We start from the raw sequence: 13,966 nt of genomic DNA, 5'->3' as shown, positions 1-13,966 counted from the left end.
GCTTTGGCAAAGGTATGTCTCCATATTTCAGACCTTGCTTTATAATGGATTCCTAGAAGTGGAATTAGTCCATAAACTGATGAAAACATGTTGAAACCCCTTGGTACATATTGCCAAACTGCTTTCTAGAAAGTTTAGAGTGATTTATAACCATATCAGCATTGTATTAGAAAGCCCAGGTCATCCCAGCCTTGCCATTGAGTATGTGCTGTGAAGGAGTTTGTCAATCTGATAAGAAACTATATGGCATGTCATTACGGTCTTAACTTGCATTTCTTTAATTTATGGAAAGTTGAAACAGGATCTCAATATATTAATTAGCTACTTGCATTTTCTCTTTTGTGATTTGCATATTCATGATTCTTACCCACTTCCTTTTTCTTATTCAAGTCTGTGTGTTTCCTTTTTAATTGATTTGGGTAGGCTTTATGTAAACTTTTTCTTTAACCTTCCTGCATTTTGCTTTCCTTGAGTTTGTCTTGTTTTTTCTTTCTAGGTGGTTGACTCATTTTTAAAAGTTAAATTGTTTCCAACAAAAATCTTACTTTTTGACTTAAAAATATAGTGCACGGTCAGTGAAAATAATTGAAAATATGGAAACCGAAAGAATTTAAAACTTCCGCCTATTTTTCTATTTTAATAATGAAATGATTTAAGATTATAAAAGCTTCTATGTGAAGCTTTGAGACATGGTATTTCCTTGTTCGTTGTGTGCCATTAAATTTTAATTTTGATTCCAATAATTGTTTATGGGAGTATTGTTTTATAAAATTTCTCATTCCTTTAAGTTTATTACAGTTTTCTAATTTTGCCACTTGATGGTCAGAAAAGGAGCCTATACCTGACAGAATTTATTGTGGTTTTCTTTGTGGCCTCGTATGTAACCTATTTTTGTCAGTGTGTCATGAACAATAATAGAAACTATATTCTTTTAATCTCCAGTTTACAAGGAATGCATATACCCACCAACTAATCAACTTTGTTAAATATATTTTTCAAAACTTCTATGTTGTCATTTGTCTAGTTATTCTTCAGTAAACTGACAGCAGGCTCTCTTTTGGCTCCTTGATCAGTAGTCTATTAAAAGTATGTTCTGAAATCTCCCACCAGAATGAATTTGTCAGTTTTTCCTCATATTTCAGATGACTTCTGATTTGTCCATGTTTAGGATCATCTACTTTTAAGTAGATGGTTGTGATCATCGCTATTGAGTCTTCATTAGGAATTTTACCCATTAGCAATAAAAAAATAATTTGTTTATTTTAACTAATACTGCTTGATTAATTATTCCACATATCCTTGGTCATTTAATTTTTTTACCTTAAGGTTATAATTTTGTTAACAGCTTCAAGTTTATTTAACTAGTTCAGGTAGAAAGCATAACATTGGATTTAATTTATCAACTTAGTCTGACAATCTTGTACTTTTAATAATCTGATCCTTTCATGTGTATTATATTTTTATATTCATCCATGTTTCTGTCATTTTGTATTATATTCTCTTTTTAGATGTTTTCTTTCTCTTCTGTATTTTTTTTTAGTTTCTTGTGTGTGTGTGTGTGTGTGTGTGTGTGTGTGTGTGTGCGCGCGCTATTAGACATCTTAACTGTGGTAGCATAATTTTTTCAGACATTTTACAAATCTGTGTTTAACTAAATGTCAAAGTCAATAACATACAAATAATTCTAAAATCGCTTTTGAAAAGGTCTTGTTTCAGTATTTTGTTTTGCTCCCTCTCCTGTACCAGATTTTTGTTAATTCAATTAGAGGCATAAATACCGCCAATTTAAAAAAAAATTGATCTTCTTAGAAAAATAACTAGATATGTTGCTACTTATCTCTGTGTGGTTAATTGTTTCAGTGCTCGATCAAACCATTCCAAGCATGGCTACCTCATTCCTAAGTCCCTTATTTTTTATTTGCTTTTCATCCGCCACCTCCAGAAATATTCCAGCCTCTCTAGGCCTTAGGGCTGAGGTTTGAGAGGTTAAAAAAAGATGTAACCCTCATCCCCTCTGAAATCCTCATCTCTCCATCATCTGTCCCAGGCTGACACTACAAATCTGTACTTGCTTTCAGGAGACATCTCAAATGTCCCCCTGCCCCTTCAATGGGTGTGCCAGACCTCTTGGCTATGTTTTGGGGGCATTTTCTCTTTTTCAGGACTAGAAACATAATGGGGACTTGCCATTAGGATCTAAGCTGACGTGTTTCTTTGGATGAGAAAAATATTCTGCAACTCCTGTGAATGTTGTTTTTGTTCCATTGTTTCTGTTCTTTCATCTGTATGTTGGGTCTTTAAGTTGAGTTCTCCATAGTTTTCATCCTGTTCACTCCATTATTCTATTTTGGGTTTTGTTCCAGAAAAAAAGAAAATTGAATTTCCTTTTTAGCTTAGCGATAGTATTTCCCACAACATCTAGCCTGATCCACTATTGTTTTGATTCATTTGGCCACTGTGCACTGCCAAAGACCATTTTTTCTTTCTTTCTTTCTTTCTTTCTTTCTTTCTTTCTTTCTTTCTTTCCTTCTTTCTTTCCTTCCTTCCTCCTTCCTTCCTTCCTTCCTTCCTTCCTTCCTTCCTTCCTTCCTTCCTTCCTTTCTTTCTTTCTTTCTTTCTTTCTTTCTTTCTTTCTTTCTTTCTTTTCTTTCTTTCTTTCGCCATCCTGCCACTTGTTGGCAGCTCAGCAGCAGCTCAACTCGGGCCAGGAATCAAACCGGCAATGCTGTTGCTCAGAGCTCACACTCTTGAGCGAGCTCTTAATCAGCTGAGCCACTCAGTCAGCCCAGAGACCATTTTTAAGAGCACAGTTCTCTGCCCAGCGTTGGCATAACTGCCAACAGAGACTTGAAGGCATTCACTCATCGCTGGGTGGTACTAGGTCTGTAGGTCATCACTGGCCACGTGGAGGCCATGGAATGAGTCTCCTGCTTGACCCTCAGGGAAGTCTCACCTCTAACGTTCACCTCTGCAACTTAGTGGGGCTCTGAAGGGGATTGCTGGGGTTCAGCTCCCACTCTTTATCCAAAATATCAGGGTCATGTGTCTTCCAGGGAGGTTGCTCCCATGCATTTAATACAATCTGTAATGGCCCATTTTATGTGTCAACATGGCTAGGCTCAGGTGCCCAGTTACGTGGTCAAACACTAGTCTAGATGTTGCTGTAAATATATATTTTTTAGATGCGATTCACATTTAGGATCAGTTGATTTTAAGTAAAGCAGATGACCCTCCCTTATGTGGGTGGGTCTCATCCAGTCAAGCTGCAGGTCTGAAGAGCAAGGGTTGAGGTTCCGCAGAGAAGAAGGACCTGTGCTTTGAAATTGCCACATGGAAATGGCAGAACATAGACATTCTGCCTGAGTTTACAGCCTGTTGGCCTGGTTTGTGTATGTCAGACTCAAGTTAGGAACGTCAACCCTGAATTTCTAGCCTGCCTTACAGATTTTAGTATTGCTGGCTCAGCCCCACAGTTACAATAAGTAAAATCCCCCCCCCTCTCTTTCTCTCCCTCTCTACACACACACACACACACACACACACACACACACTTACATGTATATAAATACCTCATTGATTCTCTTTTCTGGAGAACAAGGACTAGTACACCATTAAAACAGCAGAAGGTTTTCTAGTATAATGGCAATGACTAAAGTTTTACCAGAACTTTAAATCTCCTCCAATAATATTCAGTGTCTGCTCTCTTCCGAATACTAAGTGTGACCTCAGGGAACACATAAGATGATTATGAAATGTGCCATACCCTCAAGAATTATACAGCTTCATGGAGGAAAATACAATCATAAGCGTGAATACACGTCAACATAACACAAAATTGTCAAGGTCATGTGCCAAAAGGAAATGTGTATACATTGTCGAGGAATTCAGAGAGAGGAAAGACTAATGTGGCTCTCAAGAACCATGGAATTCTTTGTGATGCTAGTATCTGAGCTGGATCTTGAAGGATGAGAAAGTTTTTCATCATTACTATTTAGATGAAAGGAAAATGATATGGAAAAAGGGGATAGTTTAAGACAGATATGAATAATATATATAGGTCACAGTGAGGAATCTAAGTAACGTAGCCTCTTTATAGAAAACTAATGGGCAATGCATTTGTAAAGGTAAATGAGAGTAGATTACGCAATACAAAGACGGGAAAGCTTTCCGAACAGGAAAGAGAAAGGAGAAAGCTACAGAACCCACATCTACTGAGTGAATCCTATGCACTCTACACTTTTGGGTTATTTTAGTTAATTTTTGTGAGCATTCACTCACCAAATATTTACTTTGACCTCTTTTTCTATGAAAAGCAATATTGAAGGCAGTGGGAATATAAGAAATGAACAGAGCATGATAACCTGGCTTTATAGCCAGAGGTGCCAGTCTCATAAAGGTGAAGCTGTGCGTCTAAGGAGTTCCCTGCCGGTAAGCACCCAGGCCAGGCTGAGCAGTTTCATCTGTCTGACTGTGAAACTGCGTTGCTGTCCCTTTGCTGGCTTCCCTATAACGTGCACCTGAGCTCATGCTTAGAATCCCACTGCATGACAGTTCATCTCCCCAAACCGGATCACTTTCCCATTTCCTGTACCCTCTTCTCATGTCAGGCTCTCACTGTCTTCTCTACCTAGTGACCTGTCTTACTGAGTGCCCAGCGTAAACGTCCCTTCCTGGTGAACATTTCCTGATTCCCTCATCATCGCCAACACAGCAGCCATCTCTGAAGTGTAGGAACACAGGCTGGCCCCACCACAAACATGGCTTCGTGTTTCATAACTAGTTTTACGCTTATTAGCGTAATTATTTAACTCTCCTACTTCATGATAAGTCCCTGGAACCTGAGGCTTTATAAACCAGTGAGTATGCCTTGAGTTATAGAAACAATACATGAAATAGGCCCTCCCTTGCCCCAGACGCAGCCTTACCCAATGGAAGAGTCACATGTGTCCACAGACAGTGACAAAAACACCGTGATGACTCTATGGGGCAAAAGACAGACGTGGTCCCTCTGCACCTGCCAGAAGACCTCGTATATAAACAAAGAGGTTAAGCCATTCATGGCCTTATTCGTGGCAATGTAATTTCTGAGAAGCAACCCTTTTTCATTTTGAAAATACGAATTGTGGCATGTCTCATTTATGAACCATGAAGAGGCTTTACCTTAAACTTGTCCCGTGGGAAAGCAGGACAAGTTCTTCTTACTGTCCTCGGCTGTGCTGGCACCTTCCTCCTTCAGAGGTCCAGGTTTGACATCACCATAAAGGTAGCCTTCATTCTCTTCGCTGTTTCCATGCCTTGAGAAACAGCATTTTCCTGGTATTTCTAGTGAAAATACTTTTGGCTCATAGTTTCTGGCTCTCTGGCCACAGGGTCATGCCTGGGGAGGGGGTGGAGGTAGAGGGAGAAAGGGGGCAGCTCTACAGACTGGCGACAGGGTCCTGGAGGAGAATGCATTTAAATACACCACACGTGGTATTTTCCCAAGCCCCCGAGTGCCTGGGTTTCATCTCCACTGAGAACAGGGAAAGAAAGACAAAAGTCAAGTCCACTTGCATTAGAAAACAGAGCACCTTGGTGGCCTTAGTGCAAAGAGTGTGTCCTGATGCTTTAGAAAGCGCAATTGCTAATAAATCCGTTCAAGGGCTCTTGTTGAACACCTGTAGTGGCTAGGTCCACCTATTTCCAAGAGGCCTTTGCGTTTCACAAACTGGTTTCCAAGACACTGGTGCCTCCAAGAATTTGGCAGAGAAAGGGGAGGGTCCAGCCAAGAAGACCTTTGTCATTGAACTGTTACTTTGTTTACACTTACAATGCAGAGCAAAGCAGATAAATACTTACCCTTTGTTTCACTCTTCAAACGCTCTACCATGGCTGGGGAAATAGGCAGACCCTCCTCAGGGCCTTTTCCTCAGCTCTCTTGTTTTCTCTCTTGGGGTGTGTTTTTCCCTTGGCCTTGATTTGTCCTGTAATTTGACAGCTATTCTAAGCCAACAACCTCAAATAGTTTTAAATATTATTTGGTGACAAGTTGTTCCAGTTTTGAAAACTTGAAAAACCAAAAAGCCAAAGATATAAAAAGATCATATGGTAAGTCAGCATCAGAGCTACAGTATTTATCTGTGTCTAGTACATTATGCCACAAAACTGTATATAAAAATATACATACTTCCATATGTGAATAAACATATGTTCATGTATTTATATAGGATATGTGTATACACATACATATTCAGACAGAGCTGTGTCAAGGCAGTATCGCTGGTATACAAAGACATATCTGGCACTGAGTCTGAGCTTTGTTACTTCCGAATTGTTGACCTTGGGCAAGCTCTTTAACTTTCTGAGCTTCACCTTCCTTATCTGTAAAATATGGATAATGATGTTCACCTGATTCGTATTGTTAGGCTAACATTTAATAATATATACAAATCAACTAGCAGGAAACTTGGTTCAGAGTAGAGTTCACCATTACTATTGCTGTTGGTTTTGTAAAGGTCCCAGGTTTACCCAAGAAGATAACTGTAAAGGTTATCCAAGTTAAAACGGCCCAAGAGGATACAAAAGCTTTCCTGGCCTGTTTTCACATGAGCATTTTGATTTCTTTCCCTTCCTCTGCATGACTTGAGTGTACTCACCACCAGTGTGATTCCAAGCAAAAGATGGCTGGAGAATAAGACACCAGGAGAATAAGCACACTGTTGGTTAAATGGTGCCTTTTCTTCATGTCGTTTCTTATATCTCCCTATATCACAGTCTTTGCTTTTACAAGCCATTCACACTGTGAAAAACAAAAAAAAAATAGTCCATGTAGTTAATCCAGTTACTGAGCAAGTCAGTTCCATTTTGAAAAGCATCACTTCTATTGCTTTATAGAATTGGCTTTTTTCCTCTCCCCCTGGACTAATCAATTAGGTTACAATAACACAGTTTGTGTGGCTCAACTACAGAGAATTTCTCTGCCGTTCACTGTCAAAACAAAAACAGTATGCTTTTATTTAACAAGTATAAAGAACTAGTTTGGTTTCCTAGTAACACGGAGCCATGATTTAAGTGTTCACAATAGTAACTTGATTTTAAGCAGTTATTCTGGTAACATCACCAGAGCATGAATCTTGGGAAAGGTTATGAACTCACCATTACCATCCAGTAGCAGTGTAAATGGTATTCGGTGAGTATCCTTCTTGGTAGGAAACTGTGATGGCCTGTTTCAGCTATAGAACACTGAATGCAGGATCCAGGAAGTGTGAGAACTCTTGCAAGTTTTCTATAGTAACAAGGGGTTAAAGGTTTTGTTCAGCTTTTCACATTTGAGAGGAAGATGTTGGCACGGGTCTTTCCTAGACTTTTGGAATGGTTTGATAAGGATTGGCCTGTTAAAAAAGTAAAATATTTGTCAAGACAATGGATATCTCCCTGTTTGCCTGTATAGGCCTCCTTGTGAAATTTCCTAACACTCCATGTTTTCTCTATGCTTTGAAGGCCTGAAACACTCATTATTTTAGAGTTGATTGCTTTTGTTCTCTCTGTAATCTCTCTACCTTAAATTCAGTGTATGAGTCCAAAGCTTGTACCTAGAATTCGCATGCATCTCTGTAATTTCTTCTGATGGCCTGTGGCCAGTCAACACAAAGGTTAGAGCTTGAGATATAACATTTTTTTCCTCATTAGTATAATTGGATATGCTTGATGGTGGCACTAAATTTTCTACCTTCCCTACATTTTCTTGGAAGAGTAAACTTATAAAATGCATTAGACATAATTAAGCAATGGTGCCAGCAATTGTTGCTCATGTTATTTCAGTGAGAAAATGCTAGCTTAAGGAGGAATACATCCAGTAATGGTCAGGAAAAAAAATAATTAATATGCTCCTAGTTTTTAGTTGGCTTAACCGGGCAATGCCAGTAACTCTTTTTGTCCTGCCATAATGTATGAATCATTTCCTTTCTACGGTAACTTAATATGTCATAATGAATGGCACAACATGGGCCAACATTTCTTGCCATACTTTCTTGATGTTTGGTATGTAATAAATATTATTCCTCACAATAATGAGGGCTGGGAACCTGTTGATTGGATTCTGATGCCTTCCAATCATACCTATTATCCAGAGGAATGTATGTTACTCATGACTGCATTAGCTGGGCTAGCAGTGAGAGTAACTGTGGCCTCCCCCTTAGCTGGTGATTTTTCCACACCCTGTATCATTTACCACATCATTCTCCATGATCACTAAGAACAAGATATCGAAAGAACATCAAGAGTTGCCTCCTATTTCAGAAGGCCTGATTAGTTCTTTGATGACACAAGTCAATGTGGGCTCTTGGAGGCCATCTTGAAAACTGTCAACCACAGTCTACAGTCTGCAACTCAGTGTCCATCTAACAAGTTGTCAGTCATCTAACCCGCTAAAGGTGCCTTAGAATTTGTATAACATCCTAGGAAGTTCTGCTTATCTAATGAAGTGCAGATAGGGGATTTAAGTAAAACATTTCTCTATTAATTGTCAAATTAAATGATTTTTCTAGGAAGTCAAAAGGGGAGGTCCTTCTGGACTGGAGTATTTTTGGAAATTTTCATGACTGTAATAAGAGCTGAGTGAACATTTCTGGCCACGTACTTGTCTATTGAATAGTAAAGTGCATCACTTAATTTCTACAACTTGTGAGAGTCCTTCACATACATTTTTTTGTAATTACTATTAAGCAAATGGTTTGTTCATCTAGATGTGACAATTAAAGCGCTTATAGTTAGAGTGGTGGTTCTCAACTGGGATCATGTTCTCCTGTACTCCCCACCCCACCCCACTCAACTCTGAGACATTTGGCAATGTCTGGAGACATTTTTGGTTGTTACAACTGGGAGGTATTTAGTGGGTAGAGGCCTGGGATGCTGCTAAACATCCTATAATGCACAGGACATGTCCCCCCACCCACCCTAAACAAAGAATTATGTAGGCCAAATGGCAATAGTGTGATATTCAGAAACTCTTGAGTTGGAGGTATTGTGAAGCAAGGTACGCAGTGGGAGAGGATTTCCTTCCTAAGCTACTCTATTCATGTGCAACTTCACAGTCTTAGCAGGATCAATGGCCACATCATTCATTGGGTTTCTGTCATTCATTAAACAAGATGTTTCATTGAACCTACAATATCCCAGATGTGGTCATATAATGATGAGCAAACCCAGACTGCGGCCATGCTCTTACGGGGTTCAGGTCTGGTAGGGGAGTCAGATGAAATTATGACACTAATGAATATGCAACTGCAAGCGGGGACCTTTAAGAAAGTGAATCTGATGCTATGAGAAGACTTAACGTAGGAAACTGATAAAAATCTATGATGCTAGAAAATGCTCCCTTGTGGAAATGGTGCGTAAACTGAGACCCAAGGGCTGAGCTGATGAAGGGCAGGAGAAGAGAATTCCATCTGGTTGCTAGGACACAGAGGAAAGGGGGAGTGGCCCCAGAGGAAGTAGAAGAAAGCACCTACCAGACAATGCCATGGCTGTGAACCATTTAAGGAAGTGATCTTTACATGACGAGCAAGGGCACGCCATTGATGGTGTTCATGCAGGATACTGCACAGGATTGAGCACAGGGATTCAAACAAGGCTGCTCCATGACGAAGCACCAACCTTGAAGAAAGACTGGTGGAAGGTGCAGTGGTCTGCTGCCATCCTTTCCTATCCGATAATTTATCAATAACTTGGATGAAGAGAAAGAAGATGCACCAAACAAATTGGTAGGTGACGTAATCCCGGAAGGAAACCCTACTCTCATAGATAATAAAATATTTAAAACCCCCAATGATCTCAACAAACCAGATCATGAAGCTAAAACTAAACGAGAGCCGGAGACGTACATGTGAAAATCTCATGTTGGTCTTTTAAATAATTAAGTTTAGAGACCCAGTTATGGGACCGGCTTTGGTAGCAGTTCATGTGAAAATATCTCAGTGTTTTAGATTCCTATGAGTAATCATTATGCTATGGTTACATGAACGAGCCAACAGATTACATTAATGAAGTAAGTAGCCTTTGCATTTGCCAGCCCACATGGAGATGCTGGGGTCATGACCAAGGACCATACCCAAAGCAGGATCTTTAGAAACTACAATGCATCTAGATGAAAATGAACTGTATGGTGAAGGAAACCAAGAAGGAAATGATTCCACGAACTGGAACTCATAATAAAATCTGATGGACAAGAATTGTAGATGATTAGAGCATAGTATCTGGCAGTGTGAAAAGTTCCCCATCATTGGCAAACTCAAGCAGAGGCTATCGGATTATTTTCCAAAGTCCTCCGAAGGAGACCTCTTGATCTTGGAAGGGTGGTTGAGCTAAACAGATGAGTTTGGCGTTTTCTTCCGATTTTAACAGTTCATTAAAGTCTATGAGCATGAATCCTCATTTTTGTTTGTTTTTCTGGTTGCCAAATATCTGAACCCTCTTTCTACACATGGTAAACATCTCACTTTCTGAGTCTTGGTCAGAGACTGAGCCTCGCTTTCTCCACAGAAACTGAAAATGCCAAATCCTTGTTTTTACAACCTCCCTTGCATGGAGGACCTAGAATCCATGAGCCCATATCAGTCAATCAGACGTACCTGCTCTGGACTTTGTGTAGTGAGCCTTTAAAATAAAAAAAGAATGCCTCTGGGAGCAGGTGGCACCATCAGATCCAGAAGCAATAAGTAGCTGGCAGTGGTGGCAGCAGCATTGGTCTCATCTACAGTCTCCTTATTGTCCTGGCTGCAACCCAACCTCCCTTACTCCTGCCTGCTTTCCAAGCCGGGGCTTGTAGCTTTCCCTAAGCTTCTGTCTTTTTCCCAATATCATGTTAAAAAATGCATCTGTAGCTTAAGCACCCAGATTTGGGGTTTTGTTCCTCGCAATGGCAAACCCTGACTGGTACAGTTTCAAATGTGTATTTCACCTAACGTTAAACCCCAAGTTTCTGTGCGGTACTGAAAGACACCGGGCGTCCAAGTCCAAAGTGAATCTCCCAGTGTCCCTGTTCCATTTTGCAGAGGGAGTGGCCCCACGGCTCTCTTCTGACTCTTGGAACCTTAAGCCAGATCAAGAAATAAAGAGAGAAGAGGCCTTGGTGAAGATGCCGTTGAAGACATTTACAGTCAACCCTCGTCATTCCCGGATCCTGCATTTACACACCTGCCTCCTCACTAAAATTTATTGGTAACCCTCCCAAATCCATACCTGCTTCACTTCTGTGCTCAATTCCTGGACATGTAGAGAGCAGCAAAAAATCTGAGTCACCCTGTAAGCGCATTCCCAGGAGAGCTCAGACAGTGCAAGGCGGCTCTCATCCTGTAGACAAGTGGGTTTTTGTTTGTTTGTTTGTTTTCATATTTAGTGCTACGTTTTTCTCATTTTTCGTGCTTTGTGTTGGTGGTCTCACTGTTAAGATGGCCCAAAGCATAGCGCTGACATGCTGTGTAGCATTCTAAGTGCAAGAAGGCTGCGCTGTGCCTTGTGGAGAAAACCACCTGTGTCAGGTGAGCTTCTGCTCTTTCATGAGTTACGTGGCCATGAGTTCAACATTAGTGAATCAACATCTTATGTTAAATGAGGGGCCCTTGAACAGAAACAAGGAAATACGTTGATGAAAGTGTTGAGACCATAGATTCAGGGACCTAATTCTGTATCCCCCCTAGGAGGAACGATTCAGTGTTGCAACAACTGCCACAAACAATGAGAACTAACTGTTTTGGGGGAGAACTGTTTCTGTACTGAGAGTCCTCACCTCACCCCAAGGGTGAGAGGGAAAAGCGTGTTTCTTTTCTCATCTGACACATAGGAAGTGGGCCCTCGTGGGACCACTGAGAGTTTGCTATGCTAGTTCCCAAATTTGGGGGGGCATGATGAACTGGTGTCTGACCTCAGGATATCTAGACAATATCTTCAGGGGAGAAGAACCGCCTCAGGAAAAGGCTAGGTAAGTAGGTACCACCGGACAGACCAGGAGTTGTGGACATGGCTGCTAATATCTTCCCAGCATAAAGATACGGCAAGAGAGAGGCCCAGAGGAACCTCTGGGGGACCCACAGTGTCCTCAGACAGAGAGCGTCAGCTTGCCACACCCAGACAGTGCAAAGGCCTTTCCTTATTGGACCAGGAAGAAGTGCCTAGCCCTAGTTACCCCTCCCCCCTTAGTGTCAATCATGGTGGGAGTTTGAAAAAAGAGGGAGAGGAGCCAAGAACTTCAAAGGAAGAAACAGAGAAGAGAATAAAGCTTCCTTTTCCAATGAGGATCTCCAGCCCAGAGTAGAACCTGCTGGGGAAGAAAGGTTTAACGTCAAGGGTGTGCTTTGGTTTATTATATGCATGAAACTAGGCATTTTAATTTCTGAATCAATGTTATGTTTGTGACTTCACGTGTCTATAGCACTAGGATGAATCTGCCAGAGCTTTCATACTGGATGGTCCTGCTGATTGGCGGGCGGTAGGAAAGAGGGTTGAGTTGTGGTCTGATTATGTCATGAGTTCATGCCTGTGCAACCAGTTACCTGTGCTCACACAAGGTCTCGCTGCCACACTGTGAGATACCCAAGTGCTGGTTCCAGTGCTGGGTTCGAGTCCTGCTTCACCGCAGGATGACTGTGGCCGAGGTACTTAGCCTCACTGAGCTTGCATTTAGTCACATATAAGGGGAGGTGATAACAGCATATTAGGAAGGTGGGCTTGTAAGCATCGTCTTTGGTCCAAAACCGGATAAAAGGACAGTGGCATAGCTGGAGTGTGGCTTTCTCAGGTGCTGTAGGATACGGCTCTCGCCTCTTGCAAGAACAGTATCACAGAAGCTACCTGCACGTTAGGGCGGTGAAAGCCATGTCAGGCTGAGACAGAACATTCCTTCCTGCGAGCTCACCTCCCATATGTTCCTACATTCTTGGCAAAATGCAAGGGAACCCAGTCTGTTCTTAGCACAGGTATGCCTGCAGTTTTTCCCACAAAGCCAAGACCCACCTAAACTGTTGCAAGGTTAGTGTAAAGATACAATAAACTAGAAATAATGCATATAAACCACTTCCTAGCATTTGGCATACAATAACAGCCTAAAATTAATCTAAACTTATCAATATAATGAATATGATTTTGATATGTTGTATTTCCACTGCTTAAAGACACTTCACTGTTTTTCTCCAGTTCATTGGTTATCAGAAAAAGCAGCTGAAAGAGGCAGCTAGGGATTATTTATGATAGCCTCCCTCCCCACAGCCAAGTTAATGCTCCAACTGTCCAAGGTTTTCACGAGATTTTATAATTTATGATTGGTAAATCTACAGTGATGTTTCTTAATGATGCACCTGGATTGCACAAGACATATTTCTTATATCTATCTAAGTTTTCTCTTGATAAAGTTTTAACATGTATTACTGTTTAATACCTACAGAAAAGAAAAACTGAATAGCAATTGAAACATTGAAGCTCCCCGAAGCCCACATCACACCCTCCAGGCTCAAACATACCAGCACTAAGTGGCCACAACTCTTATTTCTCAGCTCAGAAACTCAATCCTTTCATCTGTTATTTGACCTGGTTTCCATCAATTTATCTTTTTTTTTATTCCAGCCTTTTCACATTTAATTTTATAATGTATTGCCAAGCTTGGTTATAATAGTTTAAAGGTTCTTACCATTGTTAAGTATAATGAAGTGATTATTTCGCAGCATTTAAATAATGTAACATCTAATACAGTACTGTACTGTACTTATTTCAAAAACATCTTCTGTATTAAAATTGTAATTAAAAAAAAAGAATCCCTTTAGCAATCATTAGTTAACTACACAATCACTTGTGTTCCATTAGCTCTTTTTGGGTGTCAACAGCTATATAGCTAATATCAAGATAAAGGCTTTATCATTCATTATAAAGGTGTTCACTAAATTGAATATTTAATTTGAATGTTTAATTTTTACTTTAAGAGAGTCTATAATTAAGGCCC

Source organism: Hipposideros armiger, unplaced genomic scaffold, assembly GCF_001890085.2.
Source record: "Hipposideros armiger isolate ML-2016 unplaced genomic scaffold, ASM189008v1 scaffold_80, whole genome shotgun sequence".
Classification (NCBI taxonomy): domain Eukaryota; kingdom Metazoa; phylum Chordata; class Mammalia; order Chiroptera; family Hipposideridae; genus Hipposideros; species Hipposideros armiger.
The sequence above is the reverse complement of the archived record's forward strand: the minus strand, read 5'-3'. Positions refer to the sequence as shown.